This window comes from Chionomys nivalis, chromosome 1 (assembly GCF_950005125.1).
Source record: "Chionomys nivalis chromosome 1, mChiNiv1.1, whole genome shotgun sequence".
Lineage (NCBI taxonomy): Eukaryota > Metazoa > Chordata > Mammalia > Rodentia > Cricetidae > Chionomys > Chionomys nivalis.
This window is the reverse complement of record NC_080086.1, coordinates 89,233,039-89,247,432: the sequence shown is the minus strand read 5'-3', so window position 1 is coordinate 89,247,432 and position 14,394 is coordinate 89,233,039. Positions and strand designations below refer to the sequence as shown.

General features: G+C 35.1%; 1 protein-coding gene across 3 annotated transcripts in view; it reads left to right on the top strand.

Moving 5' to 3' along the window:
- The window catches only part of Ccser1 (coiled-coil serine rich protein 1), a 1,171,018-nt gene that overhangs the window by 114,243 nt on the left and 1,042,381 nt on the right, over window positions 1-14,394 (top strand). The gene's annotated exons all lie outside the window — the stretch shown is intronic.

Below are 14,394 nucleotides of genomic sequence, written 5' to 3'. Positions count from 1 at the left end.
AGTATTTTACCACACTGATTAATGGAAGCTTGGAACACCTCCAATACCAGCTCAGCATCATGTTTCAGCAAGAATTGTTATCTTAGCCTTCCATGCCCATATCTTAAATCATGTATTCACACTGCACTACCCAGAGTTTATTCTTAGCTAAAGCCATTTGCAATTAAGTGCCAGGAACATTTGAAGTCAAACTTCTATTTATGTATATCATGATACATTCCAGTTAGAAAAGTGTTTAAAACCTATTCTATTCCTTTTCTTTCCTAAACATGTCTACTGCACTATTGATGGCAGGGATTCCTACACACTGTGTCTTCATTTCACTGGGACTGACTTGGTTTTTTCACTCTAGGTCATGCCCAGACCAAGGCAGCTTTCTTTTTCTTTAACACTGCAAGGAAACATCGACATAAAGCTATAATCAACCCTAGTTATACCCTTTGTGAGCTTGGATTGGGATGTTTTCAGGATTGACTTTTATCTGTTATTCTTTCTGTATGTTCTTGGGAAAGATAGTCAAAGATAGCTAACTGCTGGTTTGGGCCATATATTGATGCATCAATTGTTTTTGCATTGACCGTTGCTTGTCTGGAACTTTTAGATTTGAAAGATAGCCAAACTCTAACTGAGGGAACGTTGGCTTATCCTGTGCAGAAGGCCCTCTTGTGTCACCATGGGGATGCTGAGATTGACTTGCCTCATTGGATGTATTTCAAATATTACACATTTGGATATGTTGGAATCACTTCATTTTCTAAACTGGTTTTCAAAGTCATACTCAGGATGACTGAGCAAAGCAGTTTTTCAATAGTGCTGTACTCAGATCCAGTGCTGACATTCCTGCTTGCACTGTTGAGAAACTAAGGACCATATGGCTTCTCGTTTATACTTCCTGAATCATCTTAATTGCACCTGCATACCAATTAAGCTTCCACAAATGTGTTCCAGTGCTTTTTAGTTGTTGATATTTTATTATAAAAAACTTCTGTTTTTTATGGGAAATCATATGGCCAAGGAGTCCTAGGCACCCACCCTAAGCTTCCTTAGGACTTGCAGAGGTGATAGAAGTCAGATCCTTCCTAGGAAAGACTCTGCTTTCTTCCCAGAGTCAGCAATCAAGAGTCTAGGTGTGCTAGGAGTGGTGAGTAGATGAATTTATGAGATGTGGGCAGGAAATATCACTACATATTCCCGGGCTATCTGGGCTACAAAACAACTCCCTGGGCCACAGGAAAAACAACTAAGTATGCTGGCTGTGTCATGGTGTTAAGTTTATAAAATGTCATATTTTCTTCTTGTTTCCAGTCTTTCTACATGTAAATTAATAAAATGAGTTATGCATCATCTAGGAAGGTACTTTTGAAATAGAGATTTTTTAAAAGCCAAAAACTATTTCTATAACAGAAATGTACTGCAGTTTCACTAAAGCCATTTTAGCTATACTTGATTTTTAGATGTATATTGTTTTATATCAATACATATTATAGAATATATTTATTTTAGGATAATAACACTGCTGTATCTACTCTATGGACCAGATTAAAACACTATGTAGGGAACCACACATATTATAGACCCATATGTATATATATATGGACTTGTATATATTTTGTAATTTCTGTGATGTAGTTGAGAATTTGAATAAATTTTAGCTCATCATAATTTTGAAGCATTTTAATTGGACAAATAAATGTGAAATTTAAGGTTGAGATTTATATAGGTTGTATAAGGGTTAATGTTCCAGTGGTTTTATCTTTACCCAGACTACAGTATCAGCTTAGTTACAAATCTCTAAATGTCTGTAGTGGACAAGCTTGTATAATATGTTTTTACTGGCTTCTTGGCTATGACTCTTTAAAGGAATTTCAGTATAAACAGGGACATTTTGAATTACTTTGTTTTGTGGAAGTCAGATTAAGGTCCGTTACTTTACTTATCTCACACTTAGGTCTTAATGAAGCTGGTAAGAGTTTTCTGCTCAGAGTACAGTATAGGTGAGCACTGAGTGCCCAATGTTACATTAAAGCATTTGCTATAAGGGAAGGAAATGATCCCCCTACAGGATTACTGTTTGTAGCTTTGTTCAGTTTTCTCTGGATATCTATCTGTTTTCTGTGTCTTCTCTTCTGTATAAATGGGATGATATATACCATGACAACACGTTCTTTTCATACTATCTCTTAAGTGAACTTGTGTGTCATCTTCCTCAGAGAAAACCCAGTAACACTTGACTGTCTTGTGTGATTTAAAAGTATCTCATCATTGATGTAGTTTAAAAGCAGGTCCTGGATACTTTTGAGTATTTATGATATACATACTACTAAATATTCTATTAAGTAAAATATAATACTCAGGTTAGACCCACCTCATCTTTGGTTTATAATTCTGTTTTTTTTTGGCAAAGAGATGAAATAGATTTTATTATTTTACTGAAGAAAATAATTAAATTCAGTAAGCTTTTCCTTAGATAGTTTGTCTCACTTGTTCAATTGCCCTATATGGATATTTCCCTTATAAATTTCTCCTATTGGTAAAAATGAATGTGGATAAAGAAAAGTAATTAGCATAAAATATAAAGAAATATTTATTTCTTGTGCAAATGAAATTTTATAAGTTAATTAATATTAATGGAATTTTACTATAGATGTATACCTTTACATTTTGACATAGCTTATTGTTTCTCAGAGAAACTCATATTCACATCATAAAAAAGTACTATGGGCCCAACTTTTTTTTGACACCATTCTGAAATTAATTTTCTCTCATCCATTTGCTTCTTATAGCTCAATCACTATAAGTTAATGTGTATGAAGCTCCTGTTTTCACTTAAAGACTGTTTGGTCTGCTGACAGGTATTCAAGCCTGCTGATAATCACAGCATGGCCATGTACCCACAATGTCTACCCAATCTGGAGACTTACCAGGATTTAAGATTTTCTCTCTGAATCCTACTATATCAGAAGATGTGCATGCAGCCCAAGAGTCTTCCTATTGCACCAAATCTTTGAGTTTTCATGCATGCTGAAGTTGGAAAATGATACATAAAATAAGAAAGTCAAATATAAACACAAACTTGCCAATATTTCATGATGCTGATAGGTAAATATTGTATGTCAGAAATTGCAGTACTATTCCACTTATAAAGCTTTGAAAATTAAGAAAATATATGAATGATATATCAGATTACATAAATTGAAGCTCAAAATTTTAAATGAGCAAAAATGGAACGGGATAATATTTAAAATCAATGACTAAGAGCAGTGATCTTAATGCATACAGACAATTAATGAAGTGGTGAGGTTAAAAAAGGAATAACCAAAGAAAAATGGAAAAAGAATATTTAAAGACATTTTTTTCTTTGTGATTTATTAAATTTCTAAAATTACTAAATTTCTAAATTTTAACCAATATGTGTAAAATATCAGTATCCTTAGTTCATTATTAATTGAAAGGAGAATATGTTTTGTGTATCACACACTATACTAACAAACACCTAAATTTTCTAAGACATAAGTTTTGAGTGGTTCTATAAGGAAATAAGTGAATAAATAAATGTATATGTGAGAGCAAGAAATTTTTTGCTTTGATTTTGTGGTGGGATAGAAATTATTCTTCCTTTTCAGTTAGAATTGTGTTTCTAGTTCTTATTTTGTGGTTAGCTACAAGTAAACCTGTATTCACTCCCAGGATCCTTTTTTCCTTGTTACATGACCAAGCTTGAGTCTGAAACATCACCTTGGGGTTGGACATTTCAAGATAGCTGATGGAAACACCAAGTTTCTGATCGTTTCACGGTCTGACTACAGACCTTGCTTTCATCCATAACTTCCTACCTTCTTTTTTTTTTTTTTTTTTTTTTTTGAGACCAACTCACTTTACACAGTTAACCTGGCCTCAGGATTCTCCTGACATTCTCCAGTGATGGTGTGGTAAAACCATCATGCATCATGCCAAATATGATTTTGCATTTATAGTGGTTTCTGAGATGCTGCTGCTGCTGGACCAAGGAATCTGCTTTGAGAACCAGTGGTTTAGGTAGATCAGCAAGGGTTAGGTCCAGTGCTTTAGAACAGTGGTTTTCAACCATCCTCGTGCTGCAACCGGTGACCCCCAACCATTAAATTATTTCCTAACTACTTCATAACTGTAAATTTGCCACTGTTTTGAATCATAATGAAAATATCTGATATGTGACCCCCAGGAGTCATGACCCACTAGTTAGGAATCACTGCTTTAGAGGTATTGTGTTCCATGGTATGATCAAAAGTGAATAAGGACATAGACAAAAGAGAAAAGTATCTTTGGTTTTCTGCCTTCAACAGTATACCTGCATTTCAGTGGATGCTTAATAAATGAACTTAATTACTCAAAATGATGATGAAATTATATATCGCTTCTTAGAGCTACACTGGATTTATAGTCAATATTGGTATAACTTACTTTCTGTCTTCATTTCCTGATTATTTTGGTCAATTAGATAATAAGTTCATTTAAGGCAGGGGAAAAGATGTACCTGTTTCTAATTTTCTGTAAGTTTAGTACAGATCCCCACCCACTAGATTTTAACAATGTTTGCAAACCTTCTATTTCATATAAATATTTCTTGGAGACTTCAATGCTCTCCCTTCACGACTTGATCTCCAGAAATGCTGCAGAGAAGTGCTCAGGCACTGTGTGGCCTTGGGTAAACTCATTGCTATAGAATGGGAGAGACGCACCTTGCTTCTGGTCACTGCAGCAACATGTGCTGCTGTTGTAATTACTAAATGGTACTTTAGTGGCCAGAATGAGTGTCTTGATTTTAGAACAGCCTCATTTACACATTGCATTTTGGTCCAACTTATAGGAGAAGCAATACTGCCATTGGGCTGAAATCCAAAATACCAATTAGGGTTCTTCCATTAATAAAAATTTCCAAAAACTGGGTCAGCCGAAAAGCAGAAGCATTCTGTGTTATCAAATTATTATTTAGGAGTACAGTGTATGAGCTGTTCTTGTTGTAGTAGTATAAAATGGCTATTGTTGTTGCAAAAGACTAGATCTTTCCTCTTTTTTTTTTCTGCTTTTCAGTGGGTGAAACTGGAAGTAGTTTTGGTATTTCTCTTTAGGAAACAAAATCTAGTTAACTATTCTCTATGGAAAGTTCATAAAACATGAGAAATTATCTAGAAACTCCATGGTTTAAACACTTTATCTCAGTATTACAGACATTCCTAAAGTGCTGCTCATTGCTTTGCATTGTTTGCCACCAACACTGAGTCACAGGAGACTGAAGAGTGCAGATGGATAATGAGGGTACAATAATGTGGTTTCCAGTTAATGCTGCACTAAGATGAGTTAGGAGCTCTTGCAAGGATCAGACAGTTATTGGAATAATCTCTGTTATTTGCCAATTACCTGTGACCTGGCTACTTAGTATGTATTTCTTACTTGATATTGTTCTTTTTGGTTGTAGTTCCATTTTTGTTTATGTTATTACTCTTTCTTTTTCCTGGACAAAACTTGATAATTGTTAATATAGTTTTGTATTGGGTTTGGAATCTTCTTTTTTAGTTTGTGTTTTGTTGTTGTTGTTTTGAGACAGTGTTTCTCTGCAGCTTTGGAGCCTGTCCTGGAACTAGCTTTTGTAGGTCAGACTGGCCTCAAACTCACAGAAATCTGCCTGCCTTTGTCTCCTGAGTGCTGGGATTAAAGGTGCATGCTACCACCACCTGGTCTAGAATCTTCTTATTTAGACAAAAAAGGGAAATATTGTGGAAACTCATTCCACCAATAGCCTTGGGACACCAGGCTTATGGCTTCTTCTTCTTTTTTTTTTTTTCTGGTTTTTGAGGCTTCTTGTCTGCATACTTAACTGCTTAATAGAAGAGTAGGAGAGAGAGAGAGAGAGAGAGAGAGAGAGAGAGAGAGAGAGAGAGAGAGAGAGAGAGAGATTAAACTCTCTCTTGGATGGTGAAGATTGGGTCAGGCTGCATGAAGTGGTGTGGTTGGTTCCCAGCTCTCTTGAACAAAATGGAAGGATTCTGCAACTATTTATACCTTGTCCTGTATCTATTAGTCTGTTCCCCCATTGCACCGCCTAATAAACTTATATATATGTATGTGTGTGTGTGTGTGTGTGTGTGTGTGTGTGTGTATCGCTGTGTTTCACGATACATCCTCCATCACTCAGGTCTTGGGCAGTGCATGTTTACCCAGACAATTTCCATTTCATCTTGCCTCTCCCAGAAGATTACTTCCATTCTGATAAGACATCACCTCCTCGGCCAGCACCACCTTAACCTGGGATCTCATCACTCTGGTTGTTTGCACAAAGCACACCACTGCTGTAGGTCATTTCATTTGGCTGCTTCATTTATTTTGGTGCCTCTCCCACACTGAAAGACTTTGAAGTGACTTAACATAACTTTTTTCCATTGCCTGTATATCTAGAAGTAGCTTCATAGAAAAAAAAAAAAAACTTTGAGAATGCACTACACTGTTTGTGTGTTCTGGGGAAATGTCACTCAGACGGAAGTTTACTCAGTAGACTGCAAGCTTCCTTTCCCTTTGTCTGCAGAGGCAGAGATTCCCTTAGCAGAGCTAATGTTAGAGACCTGGGTTGGTTTCCATTCCTACCTGTGCATGTGTGAAGAAGTGATGGGGTTTGTCAGCTTCCCTTTCTCATGTTGTCATGGACTCTGCTACTTTCTTAAATGTTTTAAAGCAGGTCAGCTTCTCACCTACTGAGAAAACAAACCCTGTGTTAGTCAGAGGGTGGATTAATACTCAGTAAAACATGTTTCCTAAAGAAATGCTGGAGAGAGCAGGGGCATCATTACTCAGAGGCCATACTTTAGTGAGTCACTCTCCTTTTTCTTCTATGGACTATAGAAATGGGCATGCCAATGTGGCTGGAAAGTTGTGTTTGATGCTTCTAAACCTTTTCTTCTAAGGACAAGTAATTTTAGCTAATCTGTTTTTCAATGAGATTTGCTTTTATCAATGAGATTATATCACCAATTTATATACTTTCCTTAATTCAATTATATAAATGAACAGTGTGATACTATTGAGGAAAGTATATTTAAAAAACATGTAAATACTGAGGTTTCATAAAATACATATTTATGCAGTTATTAGGCTCATAGAAAGTCTACTAGTTGTAGCTGTTTATTTTATTAATAGAAAAAAAATATAGAATATATTCTGTTCATGGTTTCCTTCTACCTCAACTTCTCTTAGATCCTTACCACCCACCTACCCACCCAACTCTATATCCTTTTTCTTTAGAAAAAACTGACAAAAACTTAAACAAACAAAAATAGTATAAAAAAACAAAAGAAAAATTAAAAAAAACCAGACTCATGTGCACATACACTTACATGCGCACATACATGTACATGTATATGTATGGCTTATACGTTCAGGTAAAACACATATACATGTTCTTGTACACATACATACACACATGCAGATACAAAAAACAAATGCTAGCACACACACACACCATGGCAACACAAAATTGGAAACTATAATATATAAACAAAATTCAGTAAGACAAAAAATGCCCAGACAAAGGGTCTACAGAAATTCCAATGAGTTCGTTTTGTGTTGGCCGTCTACAACCTCATTTAATCCTAGCATCACCTCCCTGACCTGACCAATTTGTTTATTTACCAGATAAGAATTATAGTCATACACAAAGTTGTTAGGCAGCGTAAATAGCCTGTGTTCATTAAGTACGAGTCACTATTCTGGTGAATTTCTTGATTAGGAGAAATCCACAAAAGGATGAGATAAAACTATGTTTCTCATAAAAACTAAACTTTAGCTGGATGTGATAGTACACGGTTTTAATCCCAGCATTGGGGAGTCAGAGGGAGGCAGATCTCTGAATTCAACACTATTCTGGTCTACAGAGTAAGTTTGAGGACAGCCAGGACTGCACAGAGAAACAAAAACAAAACAACAAACAAACCAAAACCAAAACCAAAAAACCTTTAGTAAAGTCTACATATTAGACACCTCAGTTGACAAGAGGTATCTAACATTTACAGGGAAGGTGTTTTGCTTGAAATAAGAACACGTCTGATTGAGTCTGCCTTATTTGATTAGATTTGATATAATTCTATTATTGAGAAAGCCTAGCTCTATAAATGTTGTGTGTTATTGAGTGAACCACTTAACCAATATAGGTTTCTAGATGCAAACTTCCAAGCTCACTTTCAAGAAGGCAGATGACTTTAATGTTACAGGATGCAAAATTTACAGCTTGTGGCAACTTTATTTAATACCTTTTCTTCTTTACAGCCAACAAAACCTCTATGAATTCTGTTTTAGTACTTAACCTCTCAAGTTAAATATGTTGTTCAGAACAGATATTGCAGCCTACCACAAGTGTTGAGGTACTATCACATAAACATAACCCTCAGTTTATTGAATTTCTTAACAAATCTTGAATTTTTAAACAGGAAGAAGTAAATGAATATATTATATGTATAATATGTGCTATGTAGTTCTTTTAAAAAGAGAAGTAAATTCAGTGTAAAGTCAAAGAATACTATGTTTTTTAAAAATAATTGACCATTAAAATAGAAAGATGATTGCAATAAAATAAAGGTTCTGCGTCTAGCTTGAATCTGTGAATTGACAAAAAAAAAATAGTCTTTTTTTCTGATTTAAAATTGTTACCAAAACATTGCTCTTTGAGGTTGTATCAGAGCACCCGATACCTCATCATCACATTTTAGGCATCAAGTCTTCCTAAATAGATTAGTCTGTTGAATCAGTTGCTCATTGATTTGATAGTCAATTGAAATATATGGAAAAGAAAGAAACTTCCCGGAAAACTTCTAATTTAGCAGCTTAGTAGGAGACATCCCCCTCTGCTGCTTCCCTCCCTTGGCCACCTCCTGTAGAAAGAGAATGCACATTGGTTTGCTGGCAGACCAGAACCGAATAATCACACAGAAACTATATTAATCACAACACTGGCTGATCGCTCAGGTATATTTCTAGCTAGCTCTTACATCTTAAATTAATCCATTTCTATTAATCTGTATATCACCACAAGACTGTGTCCTTCTGGTAAGTCAACTTTCTCTTCTGGTAGCTACATGATGTCTCCTTGACTCTGCCTTATTTCCTTCTCTATCACAGCTTGGAATTCCTGCCTTGTTATATTCTGCCTTGCCATAGATTAAAGCAGCTTCTTTATTACCTAATCATAATAAAACATATTCACAGCATACAGAGGGGAATCCCACATCATTTCCCTTTTTCTGTCTAAATAAAAAGGAAGGTTTTTAACTTTTACATAGTAAAATTACATATATCAAAACAAGTATCAAACAAAAATTGCAGTTATAATATTTCTTTGTGAGTCTAAAGTTTTATATCTAATTTTATCTTTTTCATAACTAAGGAAAACTATCTGTCTTCAACTCCATCAAAGACCATAGAAGGACATAATATTACCTTAATAAATGGGAAGTATATTGTAAGCAACTTCTAAAACCCTAGAATTGACAGAGACATCTCACTGCCTGGACAGTCACACAAAGTTCTTCTGTAATATTGGGGCATCCATCTTCAGCCTACAGGCCCATAGTATCTTGAATACTTTTTTATGAAGCAGGAAATTTGAAACACTGTTTTGCCTGTATTGGCAGTTTGTCAATCACTTTCTTCTGTGTCCTGCAGAATGCCTGGCAGTTTCCTGTATGAAGCAGGAACACTGAGGACCATTCCATCTTTTGGAAAGTTTAGCAGTCACTTTTCTGTGGATCCTAAATGTCCAGTTCATATAGCATAAAATCAAACAGTCTAGACAAGAGCAGTTTCTTGCCCAATGTCTGTCCTTGTCACATTGAAGGAAAATTCCATAATGAGTTTCTTCAATGCTCATCATCCTCTTAAAGTAATTGGTAATGTCAGAAGTAGACATGTCTCACTTTGAGAAAAGTCTAAGTTCTTAAAACATTTTAAATGCCATGTTCTATTAAGTCTTTGAAAGATTTGAAGAATACCAGTACTTCTGAAATATACATTTGTACATCTAGAAAACCTACCTAGTCAAATTAAAAGTTTGATTATTACAGATGACACTCTATTAAGCTGTAATTCTTAATTATATATTGTATTTTAAATGAACTGTATAAAATAATACATTAAACAAGAGTAGAAATATACATATAACAAAATTAACCTTAAATGTAAATTTATATCAGTAAACCAAAGTTCATTCTAATGTAAATGCTCATTTCCATATCATATATCCATTATTATTATTATTTTAGAAATTGATTGTGAACATTAATCATTCACAATCAACCCTTTTAAAAGGAAAATAAATATTTATAAACAGTTATTTTGGGAATTTGGGTATTGTTTTCTGCACACTGCATCCTACTGTTTATTGGGCAAAATATTTTTAGAGTTCATGAAGACCTTTTGGGAGGGTCTTGTTTCATCAACCCACATCATCCTGGAAGGAATCCACTGGTTCTCACCTTCTATGGAAACAAAAGCAGAACCATTTTATTAAGTGACATATCCTTAGACTCAAATTTTTAAGTCAAGCTACCTTTAAAATATATATGTCAGTTTAGCTTGGCAATCTGTACAAATGAAATGTCTCTCTGCGCTTACCTTCACAGTCAAAAAATTAAAAGAAAACACAGTAATCTACATAAATCCAGATTTTTTTGTATTTTCCATCTTTATGTGGCTTTTTTATGTTATCCCCTTTTTTTCTGTTTTTTAGGGTTTTTATTTTGTTTTTATTTTTGTTTTGTTGTTTGAGACAAGGTTTCTCTAAGTAACAGTCCTAGCTGTCCTGTAACTAGCTCTTGTAGGCCAGGCTGACTTCAACCTCACTTGCCTCTGCCTTCTGAGTGTTCTCTTACTTTTTAATATTTATTTTATTATCTTGACTCCTTCAATCTATGACTGTCTGTACTCTTTCTTAAACCCATGTGATCTATTCAGAGGTTTTTTCTTCTGAACCTGTCTTACTGTGTATTTTTATACGTGTCTGTAAGGAGAGTATTTTTTGAAATGCTAAGCAGATGTGGCTAGGATTAATGTTGCAGCTTTTCCTGTTGACTCTTCCCCACCCACATAATAGAGGTATGTTTACCACTTCTGTGAGCCATGTTCACCACCCCAGCTCCAGGGGCGCAGAAGTCTATGTCACCATTAAGTAGTTTGCAGCACTCTGCTCACAAATCCCATAAGTGCTTCCTAGCAGAACCACTCAAAAGAGCCAGAATCATTCATGTCTCCCACATGAACCAGGAAGCCTTCTCTTAAAGAAGCCATTCTTCTGCTTATGGCTAGCAAACAGAGCTTATCTTAAAAATTGTGGTTACCAAGAAGCTGCAATTGACTCCTATTTTGTTTTGGTCTAGAAGCCCTTTTATTTTTTAACTTTTTTTTAGGTCTTATGTTAATCCATGCCAGGTGGTAGCCAGCATTTTGTAAATGGAGCCTGCACATTGGTTTTCCAGCCACGGAGACCTGAGACACAGAAACTACATTAATTACAACACCGTCTAACGGCTAAGGCATATTTCTAGCTAGCTCTTACATCTTAAATTAACCAACTTCTATTAATCTGTATATCACCATGAGGCTGTGGCCTACTGGTAAGACATCTTTCGTCCTCGGCAGACACATGGCATCTCCCTGACTCTGTCTTCTTTCCTCTTCTATCTCGGCTTGGATTTCCTGCCTTGCTACATTCTGCCCTGCCATAGGTCAAATCAGGTTCTTTATTACCTAATGGTAATAAAACATAATCACATCATACAGAGGGGCATGCCACATCACTCTCCCCTCTGTTTTCTGTTCTAAGACACACCAGACAGTGTTAATAGTAAGGGTTTCTAGAGCAGGAACTTTTCCTTCTTATGTGCTTGTGAGAAGATGGCGGGCAACAGGGTCATTGTTGTATTTGAGCTAGAATGAAGTAGTATAGAGACATGTGTATGATGTGTACATTTGTATAATTTCTCAAACTTGGATGTTCTTTGCACATTTTTTAAAAAAAGGCAGCCTCATGGCTGATCTTCGGAAGAAACACAATCCAAAAACAGTGTACAAATAAGTGTAAAATAAGGGATTTGGTGAAAGCGGTTAATTTATAAATTGAGATACATTCTGAAAGAATATGGAGTTCTTTAAAAATGATTCTGACAACCCTGGCACATGGTGTCAATTCACAACTGAATGGAATTAACACACCGATTAGGCTTGATCACCATAATAGAGGGATCAGCGTTCTCAACCCACACAAGGCTGAGTGTGTTGAGGGTCCTCTATGGCAACATCACTCACCGTCAGTTTGATTGATCTAACATTTGTGTTTTCACGTGACTAGACATTGAGAGTATCTGTTACATACTACTGCCTATACTGATGTATATCATTGACTATCTGTGTGGTGACTGCCTACATGCAGAAAATACACCCTCATGATTATAAGTGCTTACCATATCCACTGTCTTCTTTAATGAATTTTTTTCCATAGAGTAAGTTCTATACATTTTAATGCAGTTCTAGTTTTTTGAGACCAGGTCTTACTTGTAGCCCAGTTTGGCCTGGAACTCATATTCATTCTCCTGCCTTACTTTCCAGGTGCAACCACGCTGCCTAGAATAAGTTCTATGTGTGTTTCTAGCTTAAAAGTTTTTTTTTTTTTTAATTTTAGTATTTTAACTCTTCTAAAATTTTCTACTTAAGAGTTAGAGACGTCCTTTAATTAAAAAGATTTTATCAGGCATTTTAGAAACGAAAATTTATATTGAAAATAATATTTTGATATGTCATATATCATTTAAAGACTTTATTATATTTTGATAACTAAATACCCATTAAATTAGATTTATTTGAATGAGTTTAAAATTTGACTTTTATAAATAAAAAGACAGACTATTCTGCCCTCTGCTGATTACTCTGTGTAACTGCAGGAGTTTTTGTTCTGATGCCCTCTGTTAACAAAGCTTTAAGACAAATACAGTCTTTTACTGTTAAGTGAACAGTTTTCTTAGATATTGATAAGGCTCTTACACTTCAGTATATATTGTTGTCTGGCACCTAGTTGGCCTCTTAAGCTTTAAAGGAGAAATTAAACTTAAATTTATTTTTATTTTAAATTGTTACACTTTATTGCTATTATTTTGTATGTGTGCATGTTACTGATAAGAATATGTTTGGGAGGGTCACATGTCCCATGATGCTCCCGGGGAGGTCAAAGCGCTTTGTAGCCTCAGGCTTGAAATAGGTTGTCAGACTTGAGTAATGAGCTCTTTACTTGCTGAAGCATCTCAACTTACCTTAAAGGAGTCACAGAGCTACCTACTGCCTATCATCTCATTGCTCTCATTTTTGAGCAAATTGTGTCAAATAATCTGTTACTGTTTGGTAATATTAGAGAGGTTGAGCTCTCAAAACCTCAAAGCTGGCAGAAATCTTGGCCTGAATCAGTTTGTCTCCTTAATAATGAGGATATTTGTGGAATAAGTTCCATACAGCAAAAGGAAAAGAAAAAAGTTTTGCAGTTATCAGGAAATGAAGTAGAATTCTAACCATTAGAAAAGTAAATATCAACCTTCACAGTTTCACTTTAGAATGGAAAAATCACTAAAATGTAAAATTTCCCAGTTAAATATAGCTCAGAAATGATAATGCATGACTTAAAAAGTCCTAGTGTGCTTTATTTAAAAAAACACTTTATGCTGGAATATTGACCTTTGAAGAAGATTCTAAAACTCTATGCTTGTGTTTTATCTCCCTCCTCAGGCTTCCCTCACAGCCTTTCTCCCGCTTTTTGTAGAGACAGCCACTGTCATCAATTTTTGTGCACTTCACATGATTTTAATTTATTTTACATGTGCACATGTATTTTCTTCCCTGTTATGTTTCTCATTAGGCTCTGTTGTTATACTTTATTATATTATTCTCTTAGCTATAACTGAAAACCAAGTTTGTGATTGTGTTTTCATTATTAAAAGCTTACTACATATTACACTAATGGTTCACACTGAGCAGAATCATGGCCAATGGTTGGAAGTACATCTTTCTAGATTTTCCCGCATGGTTTTATGCTTATATGATGTTCAGAATATTTATTTTACACACATAATTTCCTAAAACATACACTTGAACATATATGTAGTTTAGACTATAGTTTAGCAACTTGATTATAAAACACAATGCTAGAAAACTTTTTCCATATTACGTCATGTTTCCAACTCCTATCTTTAGCTATTGTTTATTATTTTATGCAATAAATGGAATGTAAAAAGTCTCTTTTGCTGCTGGACGTCAGCACCATTTGCAATTTTCACTTTTGCATGGACCCTAAGTGTTCTTGTGTTTGCTCCTTGTGCAGACTTGTGTTATTCTTTC